The sequence below is a fragment of the Curcuma longa genome, chromosome 1, assembly GCF_044706935.1.
Source record: "Curcuma longa cultivar G26 ecotype Majalengka, Jawa Barat chromosome 1, ITB_CL_G26_1.1, whole genome shotgun sequence".
Classification (NCBI taxonomy): Eukaryota; Viridiplantae; Streptophyta; class Magnoliopsida; order Zingiberales; family Zingiberaceae; genus Curcuma; species Curcuma longa.
The window spans coordinates 2,437,401-2,450,705 of record NC_133861.1 but is presented as its reverse complement, the minus strand read 5'-3'; the positions used below and the strand labels follow the sequence as shown (position 1 = coordinate 2,450,705).

The 13,305-nt window shown below is 38.4% G+C and overlaps 1 long non-coding RNA gene across 1 annotated transcript; it reads left to right on the top strand.

The window, feature by feature from the left end:
• Nucleotides 1-10,582: 10,582 nt before the first annotated feature.
• LOC141821573 (uncharacterized) lies at nucleotides 10,583-11,600 on the top strand. The gene is made up of 4 exons (XR_012601215.1): nucleotides 10,583-10,662; nucleotides 10,745-10,837; nucleotides 10,952-11,030; nucleotides 11,567-11,600. It is a non-coding gene; the product is annotated as an uncharacterized LOC141821573 (long non-coding RNA).
• Nucleotides 11,601-13,305: the final 1,705 nt, after the last annotated feature.

Genomic DNA, 13,305 nt, shown 5'->3' with positions numbered 1-13,305 from the left:
CTAGGAAAGAATTTACTCTGTATTAACCAAATACAGGGATTACTGGTTGGGATCGGTGCATTCGCTAGAGGGGGTGAATAGCATTTTTCGATCTTTCTCTGCGAGATTGTTAGCGGAAGTAAAATAATAATGATAAAATACAAAGATCAAATGCTAACCCGGTTATTTACTTGGTATCCACCTCAACGAGATGACTAATCTAAGGATCCACACACGTAGTGGACGATTCCACTATGAAACAACCTCCTTCTCAAAGCACGCTTCGAAGGTGGAGAAACCTTTACAACAGAGTTCCTTCCTCGTACAAGATTTGTAGTGAAGTTTAGGAGGAAGAGAAAGAGTTTCTACAATGTCAGAGAGCTGTCAGGAAGATGAAAGAATCAAGTATTTTTCTCTGCAACGTTGACCACTCTTTTTATAAAATTCCACACCAGTCGACTGCTCCTAGGGCCAGTCGACTGATGGACTTCAATGACTATTTAATACGTATTTAATTTGTCAGCTGTCGCCCAACGGTAGTCTATCAGTCGACTACTCCAACACTAGTCGACTGGTACCAGTCAACTGTACCTCTTGACTGATCTTTCTGTTTGACCCTAGTCAACTAGAATTCAAACTTCAGTCGACTGATACTTCTGAACTTGGCTGTGTGTTCTTCGGATCAACCCTAATCGACTGCTGGCAGTGTCAGTCGACTGACCAAACAGAAAACTCCCTTTTTCAGCTTCTTCTTCATCCCTTAGCCTTGACATAAGTCTTCAAACGCCTTCCACAAGCCTCGTGCACTTCCTTGCACTAGCTTAAGACGTTTCACTCAACTTTATCGTGCTAAGTCTTCTCTTGCCAAGAGGCCTCACCTCCGGGACTTCGTCCTTTGCCAAGAGGCCGCGCCTCCGGGACTTCACCAAATGCCAAGACTCCATTCCTGGACTTTCCTGTGAACCCAAGTCACACATGTTAGATCACAAACATTGCCTAACTTAAATTGATTCAGCCAAACATTAAAATCCAAATCACTTGGGGCAAAATTGCCCCAACAATCTCCCCCTTTTTGATGTTTGACAAAAATCATTTAAGTTAGGTCTTTAATACAACATGTATAATATCACAATAAGTACTTTCAATAATCATGCTCTAATCAGAGTTAATCAAGCATTAATGAGCAACATAAATACTAAGCATGAATGAATAACCATGAATAATCATGAAAGCCTAACTTTACCATTTCATTCTCCCCCTTATTTGTTGGTGCAATCTTTGCCCCAAGTGCATTGAGTTTCAATGTTTGGCTAAACTATGTTTGAAGTTAGGCAATACTTGTGATCTAACATGTGTGATGCAAGTTTGCAGGAAAGTCCAAGCGTAGTCTTGGCAAAGAAAAGTCCAAGTGGGTAGTCTTGGTAAAGCAAAAGTCCAAGTGGGTAGTCTTGGCAAAGGAAAAGTCCAAGTGGGAAGTTGATAAACCTAAATTAGATGTCACGAGTAGGGTTGTAAATTAGAATTTATAGATTTTATCGAAAACCCACGAGAAATTCAAATAAATGAAGTATAGGGGCCTCGAGTCGTATTTTTTCCAAGGACTAGTAGAAAATCGCCCAATTTGAGCTTTCGTGTCGTTCTTTTTGAGTTTTCAATGAAAATGGGGTTTTGGTGTTTTCAAATCAAAATACAAATCAAAGGTATTAAAACATGGATGAATTAATGACACTTGTGAATGAAGCTAAATTATCCTTCACCTAGGAATGCAATGCAAGAATTTAGGACTTTAACAACTAGACTAAAACAAGAAATGAGTTTAACGAAACTAATCTAGCTTAAGAAAAATCAAAACAAGATGCAATCAAAGAAAACTAAATAACTAGATTGAACTACAAGCAATCAAAGAAAACTAATCAAAGGAAACTAAGGTTAACGTTGGCACGGGATAATGGATTTGGCACGGAACAGTAGCGAAAAATTTCAGTTTTGAATGCTGGCATGACCCTTAGTAATGGAACCTAGATTGATGAACTTGAGAAAATGCGTTTTTATACCTAGTGAGGTTAACCATTTTGTGTGATGCACTTTTTTTCTTCCCCATTTTCGGTTCAATTTTCATGCTCTCTTGGACATGGGTATTTTTAAATGTTATTAATGTTCCTTTGCCCGAGACGGTCAATGATTTAAGTGTGGGGAGGAGGTTTGAAATTTTGAAGAAAAAAAATTTTTTGAGAAGAAAAGTGAGAAGTGTGCCAAAAGTTGGAGGTTTTGTGCCAATTTTGATTAAAAGCAATGTGAAAAAGGGAATTTCAAGTAGGGCACGTGAAATGTTCATTTTTATGATGTTATGATGATGTTTGCGATGAATATATGATGATGTAAATTTCTCTCAAGGAAATTGAAAGACCAAGTGCAAAATTGTTAAAGCAAGGTTCAAAATGAGTTGTTTTAATCTCTCATTGTTCTCTTTGTTTTGAAATGCTGAATTGAGATGGAATTAGATTATATCAGAATGCACTTAGTATGGTTTGCAATGTAATGGAGCTGAGGAGTTATTTGGAGGATCTCCTATTGATGGGAAAATCAAGTGTTACAATATTGTGCCAATAGGGGATGGCATGTGCCAATTTCGATTTTAAAGCCTCATGTGGATCGGTTTCAATGGAAATTGACTGAGTTGCATTTTGAGGAAGCATATCAGCACAGTCATAGCCACATTAGGAAGACGCTTACCTCACCTCGATCCATTCCATTGCCGGTGTGGATCTTACTGTTGAATCGTCTACAACCACCGGGATGGATTGTTTTCCGAGAGATTCCCACCCCTGCGTGGATGCTTTTACTGAATCGTCTACAACCGCCAGCCGTAAGATATCACTCCCGTTATATGGGAGGGATAGATGTCATCTACATCACTTACATCCCTCCGCATAATTTGTTATATACCCAATGATCGCCTTTATGGTCCACCCTGTTACGGGTGACGTTTGACGATACCAAAGGACATAACTCCTTATGTAGGGAATCGTAGTGACTTCAGGTTTAAGGACTATTCATACCAATATTCACATGAGAAAATTTATGACACTCATATAATAATCCATGAAACTTTCTCATGGCGGGTCAATTCAGTATACATTCTCTAATGTATATCCATGTGTCAACTCGATATCTCATATCCATGACTTGTGAGATCAAGTCATCTAGCTAACCCACATGCTAGCCTCAATGCATTAACATCGTCCCTAAATATCAATGCTTGATTAAGAATGATTAAGAGTAGTGTTCTCTATATCATCTCACTATCGATTCAAACAATCGATATGATATATATTAGAACTAGCTACTCAAGGATAATATTATACTTAGTTATTTGACACAAATACAAAGTAAGTATAATAATAAAAAAACTTACCTATATTAATAATATAATATGATACAAAAGGTTTTTAGTTAATCATCACATAATTGGCTATAGGGCTACTACTAACAATACTATCACGAAATTTTTTTATAAAAATATATTTGAAAATTTGAAATTGATATAAGTAAGAAAACATTTAAAAATCTTGATTAATTATGAATTTACTAAATCATATTTTGAAATTCATGTTTCAAAACAGTAACTAAGGGTATATACTAGTACTTTAAAACATAGATTTTAAATTTATGATTTAGGAGCTAAATGTTCATTAATTGAAACATGTGTCTTCCTCATAATTTATTAAAAAGTTAATTTCAAAATTCCTCATTGATTCATTAATATACCTTAAAACATTACTAATTGATATGGTGGGTCTTTGTTGGTTTGACATGGTAAAAGGGATCAATAACTGATCCGAACTGGCATCCGACCTAGCAGGTCAACGGTCAATGGTCAACTGTCAAACCATATCTTAACTGACCCAGTAACGCCTCGGATGGCCCCATTACAATAACCTTTGACCCGGATAGTCTCCTTCGGCCTGACCCATCAGTCAACTTGGCAACTCAGTTTCGGCCACCTGTTCAGCCAGCTCAACCACACAGCTCAGCCATATGCTCCTACAACTCGGCCGCTCAGTTATGCATCTCAACTATTCGGCCCCGTGCTCAGTTAGCTCGGCCACTCAGTCTCGACCACCTGTTCAGTCAGCTTAGCCACACAGCTCAACCACATACTCTTATAGTTCGGTTGCTCAGTTATGCATTTCGACCATTCGACCCCATGCTTAGTCAGCTCGGCCACTCAGTCTCAGCCACTTGTTCAGTCAGCTCAACCACATAGCTCGGTCATATGCTTCGATAGCTCGGTCGCTCAGTTATACAACTCGGCTACTCATTCTTAAACAGCCGACCCATCTACTTGGCTTGGGTTCAGTCTCTCTTTCAGCCACATTTGGTACTAGGAGACAACCAAGCGTGTGAACTCTACCAAAAGGATAAGGACGGTTACTAGGTTTCCAAACCTGGTCCCTTAGATCCTTGCGCACTTGTACCAACAACGGTCAGATGAGAATAATCAGCTCTACCAAGCTGTTGGATGGTTAGATATCGTCAGAGATGATGCCCTTAATGGCGTATCACCAGCTCATTTGACAGTGGATCATAGAATTTGCTTCCTAAAACGTTGCATAATCCGCTCCTCTGATAGAGGAAATGTTCCTTTCTGCTACTATATAAGCCCCCGCAGGTATGAAGAAGATCTCTCTTGAATTCTCTACACTTTACATACTGCTTCTTTTCCATTCTTCATCATCACTCCATGCTGACTTGAGCGTCGGAGTGACATGCCAGGAATTCTCGGTGCCTCACTGACCCCTTTGCTCAGCTCTTTCTTTTCAGGTTCCTTCTCTCGCGGGACTAGCAAAGGTTGAGGTGGTATATCCTTGACTAGTGGCTTGATTGTCTGCGGCATCCAGCCGGAACACTAACCATGAAGTCATCTTATACATCTCACTTATGTCTAAGTTCCTTAATATAAAAATAATGTTCATCCTATCATTTGATGTTATATGTAAGAATTAAGGTATTTCTATTGCTAACTGATTATGCAATTCTACCCAAAATAAACTCCAAAATGCCAAGTGAACCATTTAAGTGAATTTTTGAGTTAAGTTTAGCATTGTTTACTTTACTAAATCCTTCTAATGAATGAGAAGGGGTTTCTATTCCTAAAACAAGATTGGTGCAATCGGGTTGATTAAATATTCTATTGGGACTCATTCCTCACAAATGACCTTAGTTTTGGCATGTCTTCGAGCTAAATGGCAAAGATAGGATTTTTCTATCATGTTCAAAGACTATGTGCCAATAGTAAATTTTTCAAAGGATAATTTTAAAGTGTCAATTTGACTCTTCACGAATTCATTTTCTACCTCTAGTTCATTTATCCTATTGTCATACAAATCATCACAAGGACTAATACAACTATTCTTAGCTTCAAAAGTGGTCATTTCCTTTTTATTTTTTAAAAATGTTTTCACATTTATCTGGTAACTTGTTTAAGGAATTTACAAGATCTACTAATTCAGCTTCATAAGAGGAAGAAATTTCCTCACTTACTAAATTGCTTGAGACATAACTATTTGCTTTCCCTTGATTTGGCATCACCTTTCCTTCTTTAAAGGATGAAGATACTCCATTGTTAATTTCTATGAATATTGCACTTGTTCTATTAGTGACCACCCTTCATCTTAGGATGATGAAGAGCTCCACACTCTATCATCAATAATTGGGATTGCTAAAAGTGTTTGATGGTTGACTCTATTGGTGCAATTGGTCCGGTGTGACCTTAAGTTTTAATGTTTAGACAAGTTAGGTTTTTTCTTGTGTATTTAATGTGTATGTTTGTGCATGGACTTGTAGGAACACATTGTTGGTGCAGGGAGCACCAGATAATTAAACCTATATTTTGATCATAGCAAAGGGTTCAAGTTAAGGTTATGTGGTGAACTAACAAGCTAAAGTGAGTGTGCAGGGAGCACAGGAAAAGTCCTAGTTGAGGTTGGGAAAGGAAGTCCTAGTCTGAGGACCGGGCAAGGAAGTCCTAGTCAAGAAGACATGACAGATTAAAGCACCAGGCAAGAAATCTAGACGGATCAGTAGACCAGACGTCTAGCAGATCGATGGGTTAGCGAGAATCGGACATAGAAAGAAAGTATTAGGGGCCGAGGATCAGATGCTGAGCAAAAGTCCAACCAAGTCTGAAGGATCAGATGGTTGGCAGAAGGTAAATTCTCCTGAGAGGAGTAAGTGAGGGCGCACTCCCTTGAAGAGAACAGTAGGCGTCGGTCTGACCTAAGATTTCACTAGAAACTTAAAAGTCATGACCAGACAGTTGCAAAACTGTTAAATTTCCTATAAAATATATTGTACTAATTCTGTGATGCAAGTGTAGGGAATCCTATGCGACAAAAAATAAAATTCACAATGAAAATAAGATCCCAATGAGCGATCCATGTGAAAGAAAACTTGTACGAAGTTCGATTTGTTTATCTAATAGATCTATACTTTTGAAGTGTGCCCTTCGCTTATCCCGTTCATCCTCGGTTCGCCGGATCTCTTACACATTCACGTATCTGTGCCTCTATGTGTATCCACACGAACACGATCTCAAGCTTTGAAGAAGAATTACCTTTGTGGTGCTAGCCACACAAGGAGATTCAGCCAAAATAAGGAGGAGGAAAAAAAGGGGTGTTCGACCAAGAGAGAGAAGATATCTCAAAAAATGTCCTTGTGCACTTTTAAAAAATGCAAGAAAAATCTTTTATATTCATCTCATGAATATGAAAGATTTTTGTTTCTTTAACTTCCCCACATTAAAGTCAATTAAAACTCAAATAGAGCACATGTTTCTCATGTTAGCTCTGTTAGATTTGAGAGGTGTTCTAAGGCAATTACTTTACAGTTATACTATGTATTGGATAAATAGCAATTCATTATTTGAGTACACATTTTTTATGTGTTTGATTGGATTTTAAACTCAAATACTGAATGCCCGCAATACAATTCATAGCATGAGAGAATTTATGATTGGATCACAACTAGTGATATCTCTACATGTGCAATTATGAATGTATTAAAATTATCCCTAGTCGAGGAATTGATAGCACGAACATCATCAATTTTGTTGAGACTAGCATGTTTAAACTTCTTAGTTAGCCAAGCAGCTTTTCTCGCTGGCTGGAGAGATTCTATACATATATCAATGAAGATCTCAGTGCAGCTTAAGTGCGAGTTTCCTTTGACTTACGATATTCAAGTCACCTTGGTCATGGAGGCTTATACTTTGACATCTTAAGCAAACATCTCCGGGGAGGTGTGGACCCGAGATGATTGGGTATAAGTCAAAGTATCCGAAGGTGTTTAAATAGTCCACAGAGGATTCACTGCTCCTTGAAAAAGGAGATGTATATCCTGTGGCCGCTTGTCAGGATTGTTACTAAAAGTTTTTGACCAAAGCATTACATGTCAAGAATATGATACTCTTGGGCACATGTACAAGAAACTTGAATCTACAGGACAAGAAAGCAGTTTGGGCTAGGTATGACGTAGTCAGCCTAGTGGGGACCAACACATATAGACCATGTCCTGAACCAAGCGAATATAAGACAGTGAAAGGAACAAGGTACGTCTCAGTGTAGCAGCTGAAGGTTTTATAAGTGTCCGCGAGTCAATCGTTGATTTTTTTGATTAATTGGGGGTCATGATAATGGTTAATTACGGATGACCAACATAGTCGGGAACCTATTGGTCACACATATTATAAGTTCTCTAAATGACTTAAAATAAGTTTGAGAATTATATTCTCATAACAAGAGAAATAAAGTATGGTTGGATTAGATAAAGGACAAAATGATAGAATTCATCTTATGAAAATAAAATAAATGAAATTGATTTCGTTCAAATCAGAGATCGTTTGATTATTGAACCAAACGATTCAGTTTTAAACCAAATTGAATCAATTTAGTTTGGTTCATGATAGAAGAGGTTTTGGCAGAATGGAAGAGATGAGAAGCTTCATCTTATGAAGACGAAATGAATAAAATTAGTTTGGGTTAAATCAGGTGTCGTTTGGTTATTGAACCAAGTGAACCAAGAATAAACTCGGTTCACTACAATGAACATGGGCTGAACCCGATTTAGCCTAGGTTAATTTCTTCTCCGGTTCAGCCTAAAAACCATAACTGGTTTTCAAAGCACTGTAGCTCCTCGTTATAATGTGAATTGCGTGATGGTGGCCCTGTTCATCATCTTCCTCCTTGCGCCGTGCCACCTCTCTCCTCAGCTCATCGTCCGCTGGAAAGGGAGACGCTGAAAACCCCAGCCGCGCGAGAGGGACCTCTGTCCCTACCGCCTGAGGAAGAGGCGAAACCCTAGCCCCTTGTCGGCACTGCTCCTTTGCTTGCCGCCGGATTCGACTTCTTCCACGTGTGAACCGTCAGTGGCCGCCTCCTCTCTGATCCTGTCATCCGACTGAGGAAGCTAAAACCCTAGCCCCTTGCCGATGTCGCTCCTTTGCCTGTCGCCGCCTTCTTCGGTGGTGAATGAATGGAATCAGCCAGAGAAGAACTACGCGTGATAGCTGCCGGGCGCATCCTCTGTTTTCTCTGTTCCAACCTTTGCTTTCCATTCGTTGAATTGAGGGTTTATTGCTGGATTGAATTCCTCTGGTCTGTGGAGGACTTGTCACCGAAGTTGCTGTCTACTATCCTCGGAGATGCTACTAGAAGGGCAGTCCCTTGTTGCTAGAGTTGGTTTTTCATGGGTGATGATTTGTGAAATCATTGTCGGAATAAACAACCATATTGTTGCTAGGAGTTTTGCCGTTAGGATGTTGTCATTCATCCTCGGTCGTTTGATGACTATCTATAATCCTCTCAGAAGTTTGTGAAGCTTCCAGAGAATTATTCCATCATCACCGAAAAAAGTTTTCGATCGTTTATATTTATCAGCGGTCAATGGTTGACTATCGAAAACTACATTGGGAATATGATTTCTAGTGATAATTACAAAGTCCCAGAAATGGTCGCGACACGTTATTACATGTTTTTGAAATAAGGCTTTGCTCTCAAATCGATCATTATTGATCATCGACTATTACCGAAAATGATGACGTGACTTGTGGTTTCGAAAGCCGTCCAGACGAGAGCTTGGCATGGATCCCCAGTAGAGGTGGGACTTCGACAAGGACCGCTCAATTGATTCTAACAATGTCATCAATAAGGTACACGTTGAATAATTTATTATTTCAAAATTTTTAATTTCCTGTCATGCCTTGTACTCTGTTATATCCTATTTTGCATGCGTGTGTTATGTAATAATTAGTTTTAATTAATTATTTATTTCTATTGTACATGTTTGTGAAACAAGTAAACACACGCATTGCACCGGGACGATTCCAACAGGCTCTTTATCTTCTCTACATCCAATAAAGAAAAAAACCCTTGATCTTCCTCTATTATTAATTTATTAAATATTTTAGTGAATTAATATCTCATTCAAATTTAGTTGAGTCTAAATCTAAATGAGTCTAATTCAAATTAGACTCAATTCCATAATCCAATTAAATTTACTTGAGGCTAACTCAATTAATCTAATTCAGATTATATTTTAGTCAAATTAAAATCAATCAATCTCTAAAGCATCATGTCCTTTGTGTGTGACCTAATAGGTTCCGTAATGTTGGTAATGCATTTAAACCACTTTAGACACATATCTAGATTGATCATTGAAACATAGACCATGTCATCCTTGATATCAATCTTTGTGTTTCTTGACCCCCGAATAGACTTACTCATGTAAATGAGCTTAATTTGTAATATACGAGAAATTTTAGGGTTGATTGTAATAATCTAAGCCTAATAGACAAGGATTAAGGGGGGTTAATTATGAGGTCTAGTGATTAATCACTAAGGACTAGATATTTTCAGGATTTAGTTTCATTTGGGTTTAATGATTAAACCTAGTAAACCAACCCAATGGGTTTAATCTTAGGGTTAATGAGGGAGCCCAATTAAAGCCTCTTTGAAGGCTAATTAAAAACCCAATTGCAACTAGCCTTTATGGTTAATGGTTAAGGGTTAAAGGTTAAAGCTTGAACCCCTTAACCCACTAAGCCATCAACCCGTTCTTCTTCCCAATCGCGAATCGCATTTTCTCCTCTATGCCGCGCAAATCTTCTTCTTCCTCCACCCCACCGCTGTGTCGTACCTCTTCTTCTTCGTGTTTCTTTCTCCGCCGACGTCGGTGTCGTTGTGTCTGCTCGCCGGTTGCCAGCGAAGGAGATCCGAAGTCGTGTTGTCTTCCTTTATAGCCATGATTTTTCGCCGAAGCCAAACATTCCTTCTCCAGCCGCAATCCCCTCTCCTTTCGTCGCGATTCTTCTTCTCATTTCGCCCGACTCTCTTCCTTTCTTTCTCCCCTGATCGACATTCATTTCCCTCTCCGGTGGTTTGATCTGGAGCGGTGGCGGTCAGCGACGCAATGAAGGGAGGAGAGCAGATCTAAGGGAACAATTGGTAAGTAGCTTGATCCTTATGTATTCTTGGATCTTTGGGTTCTGTGGATTCCTAAACTTTAGATGGATTGACAGAGGTCTTAGATTTCTGCAAACCTTGCTCGGCAGCAAGGTGGATGAGGGCCGGCGGCTTGATGGAGTTGAGCTAGGGCAAGGAGAACTAGGGTTCGACTCTACCTAAGGTGAGGAATTTTCACCTTCTCCATTGTGTTTTTGAGTTTTATTTTGTTGGGAAAGATTCTTATTAACCAGGGTTTGGAACAGAGCTTGGAGTTTCAGCTGAGAAAGTGATCCAGCAGCTTTGCTTAGGGCAGAGCTTGTTGTTAGGGCAAGAACTTAGTGCACGATTTCATCCAAGTAAGGGTTAAAGATTCCTATGTTCTTTTTCCTTTTCTTGGTCATCTCAGATGGAATTCCCTTCTTGCAATTTGTTAGTATTATTAGAAATTAATCTGATTGCTGTTTGATCAGATTGGTGGGGGTCACAGGTTATGGGATTGGATTCCGGCAGCAACCGTGATCAAGAACACAGCTAGGGTTTTACTCTGAGGTAAGCCTTTGAAGTTTATTTTTGGTAGCATGCAGTAGGTTGTTTATCATTGGTGTTGGGTTGTTAGGATTACTCTAATGAAGTATTGTTTCTGTTAAGAACTTTAATAGAACAATACTTTGTTTGGTTCGGTTCTTTGAGGATTGATTGATTAGTTTAGGTTTAATTAAACCTGAAATCAATTAGGTTAATGAGTTAATACAACTAATTAGTTAATTGGTTAATACAATTAATCAATTAATTAGTTAATTTGTGTTAATGGAAACCTACTTGGTTCCTAGCATGGATTCAAATTATAATCCTACTAGGTTAGAATGGGTTTATGAACCTAATATGGGTTATCCTGGATTTGATTGAAAACAAAATTAGTTGTATTAAATTATTAGTACAACTAATTGATGGTTTGATTAAATCCTGATAATCACAATCCAACGGTTAGATTGGTCTAACCCTAAATGAAATTTAACTGACTCTAAAATTGATTAGGGTTCTTGGATATATCATGGTATTTAGGAAGGTTCTTATTATGGTTGCAGGACCCCGAGCGATTTGTGGACTTTGATACTATATGTGGATCTATTTTTGGGGGTTCTATTATTTGACCTGCGATTTATCAGGTGGGTAATTTACTGTATTTGATCAATACAGTTCTTTCTTTTCTTCAGTGCATGATTCTGTTGTAGTTATCGTAGTTGATACCTAGATTCTGTTCCTTACTGTTACTTGGATACTTCTTACATTATTCATGTTTATACCATGCTTGCCCTTGTTTCGATTGATCTTGGATTATCATTCTTGATTACTGTTCTATTCTTGTTTATATCATCGGTGACCATTAGAGGTTATAGTTTTCTTTACTTGTGATACCTGTAATCATTAGGACCTTATATCTACGCATGTTGATTAGCATGGTAGATGCAGATTACTGTGATTTGATCATTTCATCATGATGCATGATGACGATTGTAAATCCCAATGTTGTGGGTCTATCGTGATGATAGTTGGCCTTTAGTGGTATATCTATATTAGGTGATTAATATACCCTATTACCATCATGGTGATGATGGTTGTATGACAGTGTTCGCAGCCCAGTCGATGATATAGTCTCAACATCGGTTAGGAGAGGTACTCGGAGGGTATATGGATGATACTCAAGGATGAGTATTAGAGGACAGATAACGGCCATAGGATATACGTAGCTTTACATGGCTACCTCTGGATTAGGTCACCAGACTACTTTATTGTAGGGCTGGAGTACTGACCAACCGATGTTGGACACTCTCAGACTCATATATATACATGAGTGCTATAGTGAGTGTAGGCAGCTGCATCATGCATATGCGCGTCATGTGCATGATATTTGTGTATGGACCACATGTATACTGTATCTTGGTTGTATACTTGATTGACTCTTGATTGTTGCTTTATATGTGACATGTCATTTATATGACCTTTTATGAGATCGATGTTTAGTTGTTTATTATTTGCAGAGATATTATTGTTACCTTGTTGACTTCTGGTATGTATTTATACTCCTGCTATTTACTTCATTCATGCACTGTCTTTATATATTATCCATTGAGTATTTTGTACTTATATTTGGACCCTAGGATTTTTCTGTCTTCCCAGGTATCAGGTAGAAGCTTACAGATGAGGCCGGAGATCTGCCAGCTACGCCATCTCACAGCGAGGATTTCATATACGTGTGTGTGTGTTGATGTGATGTGGTGTATGTATATGATTGGTTTACTTTCCGCAGTTTCAGATTTTCGACTTCGTATCGATGATACTAGTGGATTTACATGTGTGGTATTTTTAGACTTGTATTCATTGATGTGGATTTTATTGGGTTTCTGTTTCCGCTCGAATAATTTTGAGTTTTGCATACTTGTCAAGTTTTCTCGCTAGTATTTGTGTAGAATTAGAAGTTCTATTTGTTATGCTTGTGTAAGATGTATATGTGGCCGTGTGGGTTACCTTTTAATTATGTTTGGTTATATAAATCCATATTTTGTAGTATGGATAGGCCGTGTAGGTCTTTATATATGTTTGTACATAGGGAATTGTCATGGATACTGGGGAGGTGCTGCCGAAATTTTTCGGAGGGCTATCTTCCGGGTCGTAACATAATTCATATTGACTCATTTGAGCATGGTCATGTATTTTGTAGTCCTACTCGATCAAGGGGCCCACAAATATTACTCTCATCATATGGGAGGAATAGATCCTATCTACATTACTTACATCTCTCTACATAATTTATTGCATATCCAGT